Consider the following 10,362-nt stretch of genomic DNA (forward strand, 5'->3'; position numbering starts at 1 on the left):
TTACTTACCTCTCAGGTATGCTGCGCAAACTAATTAGGTAATGATCTGTGGAGTGCTTTCAAGTTATTATTCCAGCTAACAATACTATGAGTTTCCAAAGAAGCATAGGGATTTCGAGAAATGCAGCTCTGCTCTGTTTAAAAGTAGAAATTGGTGCACGTAAAATATAGAACCCTGAACTCTGGCTACACAGGTGAACACTTTTCAGTTCACCTTGGGTCACATTGGAACATCAATTTTTAATCAGAATGCCCCACTGATTTCAGTAATGCCCCGTTCATTATAGATGGGACTGGTAGCCTGACACAACCCAGATAAGATCCAGTTTTCAGTTGCTTATAACTTTGCCAAACTGAAATTTTCCATACCAGGTGTCTGCCTCCAGTTGAACTTTTTGGAAAATTGCAGCCAAAACACTTTAGCCATTTCTGAGAACAAAGCTAGGGGAAAATACATAGTTTTGCCCATGTTAAAAAAATTCTGGCAATCTTTTCTTTGAACAGCTCTATTACCCCCATGATTTGGAGCAGGGACTTGAAACTTAGCAGGAGGGTGGCCTGTGTATCAGGGCTATGCCTCTCACTGTGCTTATGAATTGCTACCTGGATTTGGCCAAGTTAGAAACTTCTGAAAAATTATAGTTTGCACATGTTCTCTAGAGACATTAGATTCTTAGCAGCTAAAATCCCTGATTCCATCCACTCTGAGCATGCTCAAGCCTCTCACCGCTTCTAGTAGTGAACAGACTATCCCCACACAGTGATCGAGCATGCTCCAGCCCAAGACAGGGGTGAAGCTGTAATGGCTGCTCTGGGCCAGGGTGGGGCTGGGCATGGGAACTGAGAGCAGGAACCCTGTCTCCTTCTGTGCGCTTAGTGAACCCCCTACTGGCACCAGGCAGCATGGAAGAGGAAGCAGTCTGATTGGAATGGACAAGAGCTGGACCCAGGGGTGGGAGAGGAATGGACTGCAGCAAGTAGTCCAGTGAGACTGGGAATGGAGAGGGGAAAGAAATTGGAACTGGCTGGGTAAGGGGTCTGCAACTGGAAGTTGGAGGGAGGGAAGGATATGAGGCAAAGGTCTTGTGGGGGGAAAAGAGTATGTGATCAAGTCATTTAAGAGTGTATATACACAAGGGGACAGCATTAAGGTTACACAGGCAACCTTAGTTCTGGTATTTCCTAACTTCGAAGCACTTGACTTTGCAACTTAATGTTACTTTAATATAGTTTCATAGATTCATAGATTCTAGGACTGGAAGGGACCTCGAGAGGTCATCGAGTCCAGTCCCCTGCCCTCATGGGCAGATTAGAAAAGAACTAAATACTTACACATGAAACCATTAATTCTTGAATTAAAATAATTTTCAACTACAATGGGCCTGATTCCAACTCACAGTAGTGTAAATCAGGAGTGAATGGACTAAAACTAGTAAGAGGAGAGGCAGACCTGATATTTTGATGAAACAATGCTTTTAACATTCTGGGTGGAATATTTTTCACTTTAAATAATGGCATTTATATGTATAATTCAGAGTATTGAATTCTGTCAAATTGAAAGAAATACTAAGGGAGAAAGGAATAAAATTACTTGAAATAAATTTATTTCCCTTCTTCTTGCGAGTCTGGGTTTTTGGGTGTTTAATAACACAAACAGCTAATTCAATGAATGTTTGTATTTTGTAAAAACATTACAGGCAGGTTTCAACCTGAAATGAAACTTGGGGTATGGGGAGGGGAATTTAGACGGTATGCTCTGTACTGCTTTGTCCAATCAGCTCTTACTCCTGGTTTTTCGCTCTAGGAGCATCAAAGAGGCCCAAGTGAGCCACCATGCATCAGTGAATCTGACACAGAGTGTACAAATGGAATAACAGATGGAATGTTAAAGGCAGATGTTGACAGTGTCAACATCATGAGCCATCAGAATTGATGTAACTTAAAACTTTACTCATTTATATGCCTTAATGAGTTAATGTCTTCATTGTGTCTAATATATTGGGTACATTAGACAAAATACACTTCTGGTGCCACTCCCTATTCCAGGTATATTACAACATTCCTTAGGATTTTATTAGAATACTGGAGCTTGAAAAGAATACTGCTCTGTGCCACTGCATTATATGTCCTTCTGCAAAGGACTGGAAAGAGGAATAAATATGCTGTGGGTTCCGCAGATGTGCCCCTGATAAGGCCTAATCAATCCTTGTGCTTTAACGCTGGGATTTTCAAAGAAACGGAAAGGAGTCAGGCACTGAACTCCCATTTAATGTCAATGAGATTTGGGCAACAAAGTCCCCTTGGGTTCCTTTGAAAATAAGTCTAAACGCATAAATAATAATAATGTGTTGTTTATTAATATTTATTATTATTATTCCTTAGAAAAGTACATCTTCTGTAACTATAAATCTCTGAAAACTGTTTTAGTAGATTATACACAGTAATGACAAAATAACGATAATATATTGGCATTTCAAGTGTGACAGTTGAGGGGGAATTGTGAGACGTGTCATAAGCCTGATTTCATTTACCATGCTGTAAATCAGAACTTAATGTCTCTGAATTATAGAATTTTAGAATTATACTAGAATAAAACTTTTTTGTGTGAAATCATAATCAGGCCTGTGTTAAGAAATAATGTAAACAACTGCAAGAGGAAGCCATTTGCAACTCACAAGAAGTTTCATGGATCCTACAAAACCCAAGAACTATGCTTTCTGTTCTTGAGTGCCATCTACTGGCACCTTCTCTATTAATTGTCCATTTACACATTCAAAGATATAGAGCAGTGATTCTCAACCAGAAGTACATGTACCTCTGAGGGTACGCAGAGATCTTCCAGGGGATACATCAGCTCATCTAGATATTTGCCTAGTTTTACAACAGGCTACAAAAAAAGCACTAGCGAAGTCACTACAAACTAAAATTTCACCCAGAAGGGACTTGTTTATACTGCTCTATATATTATACACTGAAATGCAAGTACAATAACTATATTCCAATCGATTTATTTTATAATTATATGGTAAAAATGAGAAAGTAAACCATTTTTCAGTAATAGTGTGCTCTGACACTTCTGTATTTTTATGTCTGATTTTATAATCAAGTAGTTTTTAAATGAGTTTGAAAGTTGGGGGTATGCAAGCCAAATCAGACACCTGAAAGGGGTACAGTAGTCTGGAAAGGTTGAGAACCACTGATATAGAGCACTCCTTTAACAGTCTACATTTATGTATCTATTTCCTTGTGTAGTATTTGGCTGTACTGTTTTCAAAAAGCTAAAGACTTTGGTTTTTTTTAACTTCAGTAGATTAAACACAGCCCCATAGAGCTCACATTTACAACTTGAGAAAAGTTAAGGCAAAGAACTAGTCTCACTTATTTAAAACATTGTCTCTTCACTGCAATGATCGTTAATTAAAAAAAACACATCAGAGGGAGGCAGACAATAAGAACCAACTTATTAGGTGAGGGGCTTTGAGGCCCAGTCCATTTAACATTGTCCTTTAAACCACAAAGATTCCTGCCATGTCAATTCAGTTCCCAGAGGAAAATAAATAACCCCATAGTTTCTATATCACAGTTAGAGAAACAGCCCATTACAATGTAAGAAATGACCAAAACCAAAAACCCTTTGATGTAACCACATTCTCTATGTGCTTGGCATTTACCTGCTCTTCTGCTGGCACTGCTGCTTCAAAGGTGAACCGTCTTGTCTGAAAGGCAGAGAGGGATGTGTGTGGTAGGAGCCTGGGCCTGGCAGAGTGATAACAACTAGATGTCTGTCTGTGTGTATTAATCACGTGCTCTGGATTAGTTGGAGCATGGAGGGGCTGTGAAGTCACAGTCCCAATGGCAATTACATGTGGTGCTGCTCCCTTAGATTGCCTGACGCATTTCCTCCTCCAGGCCGTGAGCTCTTTACATTAAAGTTTTACCCCAAACACCGAGCAGTGAGGCTGGAACCTTAACTTCCACCACGTCCGGGAGTTTCCTGATTCCAAGGAAAGGAGGTGGTAGGGCCTCGGGCCCCTGAATCAGCCAGGCACAAATGCAGACCAACTTGCCTAATGAGTCTGGGTGGAGGTGGAGCAGCATCAGCTTTAGTTTTCTGGTTGCCTCATAAAGAGAGAGAGGAAATGAAATCTAAATTCATTCCACTTTTGTTTTGCAAGTTCAGTTATAAGGGGATTGTCTTCATTGTGGGAGGAGGCAGGGCAAGGAGGAGGAAGCCACATGCTACTGTAGCTTCCCGGCAGCTTCCCGGCTGCTGCTGTTTGAACTAGCTAGATGAAAGCTAATTCAGATATACCTACATGTGCTGCAGTCACCCCTCTGACTGCAGTGCAGACATACCCAGAGACTACCTTCCCATGTGCGGCGGAAGTCACCCATATGGGGATATTGAATAGATGAGACCACTGCCTGGCTGCATCATCCCATGCAGCTGGCCAGATGTGCTGAGCAGATTTGCTCTGTGTGTCCAGGTAGCTGAAGGATTTCTCACAATCAGGAGATGAAATCACTCCCAGAGCTGCCACTGGTGCAAGACAATGCCACACCCGCAACATCCTATGTGGGACAGCTTGTAAATTACACAGTCTGGCCCTAGATGCCTACAAGAATTTGTGCTCTTTCCAGATAGCAGCTTAGCATATCAGGTTTTTCTGATTAGAAAGCAAGAAAACAGTGATCTGTCAGTACAGTGTGATGCACTAGATTGTATAATAGCAGACCTATCCATTAGTCTAGTGGTTCTTAACCTTGGGCGCATGCACCCCCTAGGGGTGCGAGATGCCCTTTCTGGGGGTGTGAGACATGCCAGATGTTTTTAGAAGGTAAATCATTGAAAACACAAATTAAGCACAGGCACGTAAGTACAACTACTTTGTTTAATCAAACCTATGTATTTATTAACATTATACATTTTTAAACAATTACTGTAATATACAAACAAAAAATATATCTAGGTTTAAAGAACTGACCTATTTCAATTATTTTTGATAAGGGGTGCGAGAACAGATTTTGATTTTTGATAACGGGTGCAAGAACATATTTTGAGAACCAAAGGGGTGCAGGCTGCAGTAAAGGTTAAGAAGCAACAGAGAGTCCTGTGGCACCTTTAAGAGTAACAGATGTATTGGAGCATAAGCTTTCGTGGGTGAATGCCCACTTCGTCGGATGCATGTGAAGAACCACTGCATTAGTCAAAGAGATATTCGGGGCCAGATTCTCTCGCCTGATCTTCTCTGCTGTGGATTTCCCCAATGTAGGAGAGTCCCCAGCAGGAATACAGTCAACTTAGCCACCCTACCGACACAGCCCTGGTACAAGGGGTGGGAAGGTTGTGCTGAGGACACTGGTTATTCACTGGTAGCAGACAGTCCCTTGGGGCTATTGCTAGCTGCCCCCAGGCTGATCTAACCTGTCCTGGGGCCAGGTAGAGAATATGGGAATCATATCCACTCCCTGACAGCCCCCATCTCTGCTCTGCCAAGAGGATCTCAGTCGCAACAAAGAAATAGGGCATCAGACTCAGTTTAGACAAAAACAAAAACATTTTACTACTATAAATTCACTTTTACCCAAACAGCCTAGCAGCCATTTTAGCAACTATAAATGGTTACATCACCTCTCTCTCTGCACTGTACCTCAAATTTTAAACTGTACTTTCACTCATGGCAGATGCTTTCTGGGTTTCTTAGCTGGGAGTTAGATTTTATTACATTAGGTGAGTTTTCCCAGCTAGGCATATAATTTAAGTGTGTGGGTGTAAATCCTCAGCGTGTGTTAAGGTTAAGTGTCCGATTTGCTGACACACTCCAGCTGCTTTGTATTACAGGAGCAGCACAAGGCAGTCAGAGCAGAACAGTGAATCTGGCCTGTAGTCTCTTGTTAAGCTATTAGGATGGCATGGAAGAAGCTTGAGGGCTCAGTTTCTCTGTTCCTCACTTCAGTTCAGTCCTTTTTCAATAAGCCTAGTAACTGGCATCATTTCCCCTTCTCCCTCAAGTTCTGGTCATCAGCAACATCAGGATTAAAGAGGGACTCTCCAGAAATTAAAAGGTCCTTGTAGTCCCTGAATTCAAATAACAGTCCCTCAGATACTCATCTAGTAGGATGCTCTCTGTGTCTCACTAACTGACCAAGTTAAGTCATCCCATCCTTAGCTATAGACCAGTGGTGGCCAACCTGTGGCTCCGGAGCCACATGCGGCTCTTCAGAAGTTAATATGTGGCTCCTTGTATAGGCACTGACTCCAGGGCAAAAGTTACAGACACCAACTTTCCAATGTGCCGGGGGGTGCCCACTGCTCAACCCCTGGCTCTGCCACAGGCCCTGCTCCCACTCCACCCCTTCCCACCCCCTCCCCTGAGCCTGCCATGCCCTCACTCCTCCCCCCTTCCCCCCAGAGCCTCCTGCACACCATGAAACAGCTGATGGGGAGGGAAGGGGAGGTGCTGGTTGGCGGGGCTGCTGGTGGGTGGGAGGGACTGGGAGCACGGGGGGGCTGAGCGGGGGCTGCTGACGTATTACTGTGGCTCTTTGGCAATGTACATTGGTAAATTCTGGCTCCTTCTCAGGCTCAGGTTGGCCACCCCTGGTATAGACAGTGCTTAATTTGTGCCAGGGCTGAGCCCCGGCACTTTTAGCTTGGCAGTTCGTAGCCCCAGCATCTCTGGGCTTGGCAGTTCGTAGCCCTGGCACCTCTGGGCTTGCTGCATCAGGTATGAAAGTAAAAAAAATGGCTTGAGCCCTGGCACCTAATTGCTTGAGCCCTGGCATCTCTTTCATTGCAAATTAAGCACTGGCTCATTTTAGGAGGAAAGTCTGCTGTTCTCCCACTTTGGCATCACACACTTAGACCTGGTCTTTACTGCTAAAGAGGATGCATTTTTTACCCCAGGGTAACTAATACACATGAGGTATTCCAAGGTGAAGACAAGTCACTTTAGTTTTACCATGAGGTAAACTTGCAGAGGTCAACTCCAAAAGGGGGTATAGGGCTGACCTCCTCGAGTTTACCTCACAGTAAAACTAACATTCTTTTTCTTCACTGTGTTTTTACCTCAGGAAAACTCAGACACATTGGTTACCCTGAGGTAAAAAAAAAACACAATTTTTTGTTAGTAGTGAAGATGCTCACGCTGCACTGGTTTGCTAGCAGCTATCTGCTGTAAGTTAGTGACTGCTAAGGAAGCTGGTCTTGTACTTCGCTGTCCAGCCTGCTGTTGGTGAGACTGACACCATACGTCCCTTGTCCTGTAGTTTCTATGCTTCTCTGTCTGTTATTAATTCACTTTCTTTATCATCCTAGCTGCTTGGATATCCTTTGAAATTTGAGATATTTCCTCAGCTTTTGTTTATTAGTGAGGATTTATTTATCTACATATGGGTTTTTACTCCTCTCTATTTTAGCAGGAGGCAAGGGACACAAACTGTCTCCTTGAACCCCATACTGCCTCTCTGAAGAGCATAGCACTGAATTAATGGTCCCTCTGTTTAGCTTTGTTTTTCCTACATCTGCAGTAGGATCGCAAGTGATCTGTTCTGATCCTTTCTTGTTCACTTCTGCCTCCTTACCAGGCTGTAGAGTAGCTGTAGAGCTGCTCCATGGAGGCTATTCTAACCCCAGGGCTGAAATAGCTTTGGCAGGCCCTTTTATGTCCCTCACCCTTTCCATCCTTGTCCTGGCTTGTCAGGACCCACCTCCACCTGTTCCCTGCATACTACTATGCAGGAAGCACCCAGTGAGCTGCACTCTGCACCACGGGTGTTTGCCGCTCTTCTCCAGCCCCTTGGCAACCATCCCCTGCACTGACTGGTTCTACAAACTCAGAGGCAGGGACTAGATTTGCCCTATTGCTTAACTTGTATTAAATAAAGAAAAGTTTTCTAGGGATCGATGGAAAGTATGACCACCAGTTTCTAGGAGCTTCTGTCTCTGAACTTCCCACCACAGCTGGCCCCAGTATAATTATTTAAGCACAGGTGCAAGTTGGAACATTAATTCCAACAGGGCATGGTCTTCGTCTGTACCCAGGCACTTCTAGCCAACAGAAGCAGAGCATCTCCCATAAACTCCACCTTCACTCATGGGCCTGTGCTGAGGTAATTAACCCTTTAGTTACTGGACTAAACTGTGATACTGTGTCTAACAGCTCTGCTTCAGTGGGAATCGCATTATGAGCCTGGTTTGGGCGTCTGCTCTTTCCAAATGCGTATCCCGGTTTTGGCCTACCCCAGTGAGGCCCTACATGCCACTCAAATGGCATTTTTTTGTTTGGCTGTCTAATGTGATCACTTGAAAACCTCATCTGATCAATTCCAAAATTCCAAGGAATATTTTAGACATTTGTGGTTGATTTTGATGCAAATCAGAAAACCAGAAAAGCCTGATTTCCATTAAAATCACCATTTGGTCACTTAGGATATAGGGGTGAGGGAGTGACCCAGAGAGGCCTGTGTGAGAGGAGAAGAGGGGTGAGCCAGTGATCTCGGGATTAGGGTTAGTGGGCCCCTCATCCTAGTCTGGCCAGTCCTCCCCCCACTCCAGCCTGGCCCCCCCAGTGGGATCTCTTATGCCAACTCTAGTCAGACTCCATTTTTCTGATTTTCCCTAAAATCAATAGGAGGTGGGGGGCTGGTCATTATGATGTACATGTGGTGTACAGCTCGGCCTGCGTAAACAACAGTGTGTTGAACTGAATCAAGTAGAGATGCATGGAACAGATGCTGTATATCAGTCTAATATATGGAGTCTGGCAGTGCCTAGATATTCATTAAGAATTAGAACTTGTTCATTTATCTCCTACCATAGCTGCCCGAGGAGAGGGTGTGCAGTGCAGGTACATCCTTTGCTGTTGCTGCTCACGCAGGCCTGATTTTGACCCTGTAACTCTCACTTCCATTCCTGTTTTTCATTAATTGTGCCCTGAATTCAGTTGAGACCTGGGTCCAGTGGTTCCTCCCCTTAGGCTGGGGGAGGAGCCTTTAGATGTGGGTGGGCTTGTGCCCACGCTTCCCCAGATCCTCAATAGGTACACTTCTTGCCTCAGGGCAGGTAGGGCACCAGGAGAGATGGCATATATACCTTCTGCCCTAGGAAGGACAGAGAAGGGGCAGAGACAGAGGAGAGAAGGGGAGCTGCATGTGCTTCAGCAGCTTGGGCAGTGAACAGAGAAATGCTTTTCTCCATCTGTTGTCTTCACACTGTGTTCTGGGCCGCTGCTGAGGAGCTGGTTATAGAATGTGTATGTGAGCCAGCTACAAAAGGAGACCTAAATTTAAGTGCCTCAGACACCTTAATTGGCCATGATTGGTCAATTTCACAGTCATAGGATTTTAAAAACTGTAAATTTCATTATTTCAGATATTTAAATCGAAAATTTCACAGTGTTGTAATTGATGGGGTCCTGACCCAAAAAGGAGTTGTGGGGGAGCCGCAAGGTTATTGTAGGGGGGGTTGCAGTACTGCTACCCTTACTTCTGCGCTGCTGTTGGCAGGGTGCTGCCTTCACAGCTGGGTGCCCGGCCAACAGCTGCCGCTCTCTAGCCGCCCAGCTCTAAAGGCAGCGCAGAAGTAAGGGTGGAAATACTGCGACCCACCTAAAATAACCTTGCGATCCTCTGCAACTCCCTTTTGGGTCAGGACCCCAAATTTGAGAAACGCTGGTCTCCCCTATTAAATCTATATAGTATAGGGTAAAAGCAAACAAAAGACCAGATTTCACGGGGGGAGACCAGATTTCATGGTCTGTGACGCATTTTTATGGCTGGGAATTTGGTAGGGTCCTAGCCATGATGTTTACAGGATAGGTGTTCAGCAGTATCTGAAAATTGGGCCCCTTTGAGGTGTCTCAGCCAGACATGTCAAACCCGTGAAAAAAATGCAGAAATTGGGCTTGTTTTTGGCTTAATTGGCTTGTGAGTTGCTTGTTGGCTAGTTTTTGGCTTGTTGCTTGTGGCTTGTTGTAGCTTGTTGCTTCTCTTTTTTTCATCAGCTCCCGGCAAGCAGGGGCAAGCGGGGGAGAGAGTCAGGGGTGCATAGCAGGCCCACCACAGCCCCAGACTGCAGGCCGGGGGGATCTAGTCACATAGAGTGTTGGGGTTCTTAGGGATTGGCTTGTTTTGGCCTTGTTTTGAAATGGGATTAGCTTGATTTTGGGCTTATTGTGAAAGTCGGGGTGCTTATTTAGCACATGAAAGTTGGCAACTTGTGGTCTCCCCTGGACAGAGATACCTCAACTGACTAGTCATCAGCCTTGTTTTCTTATTCTGTTGGCAACATGTGTTAAATGCCCCGTGCACCCATTACTTCTATACTTGAGGAAATAGTATATGCTGTTTTGTGCACAAGACG

The sequence above is a fragment of the Terrapene carolina genome, unplaced genomic scaffold (genome assembly GCF_002925995.2).
Source record: "Terrapene carolina triunguis isolate 2854851 unplaced genomic scaffold, T_m_triunguis-2.0 Scaffold89, whole genome shotgun sequence".
NCBI classification, from domain to species: Eukaryota; Metazoa; Chordata; order Testudines; family Emydidae; genus Terrapene; species Terrapene triunguis.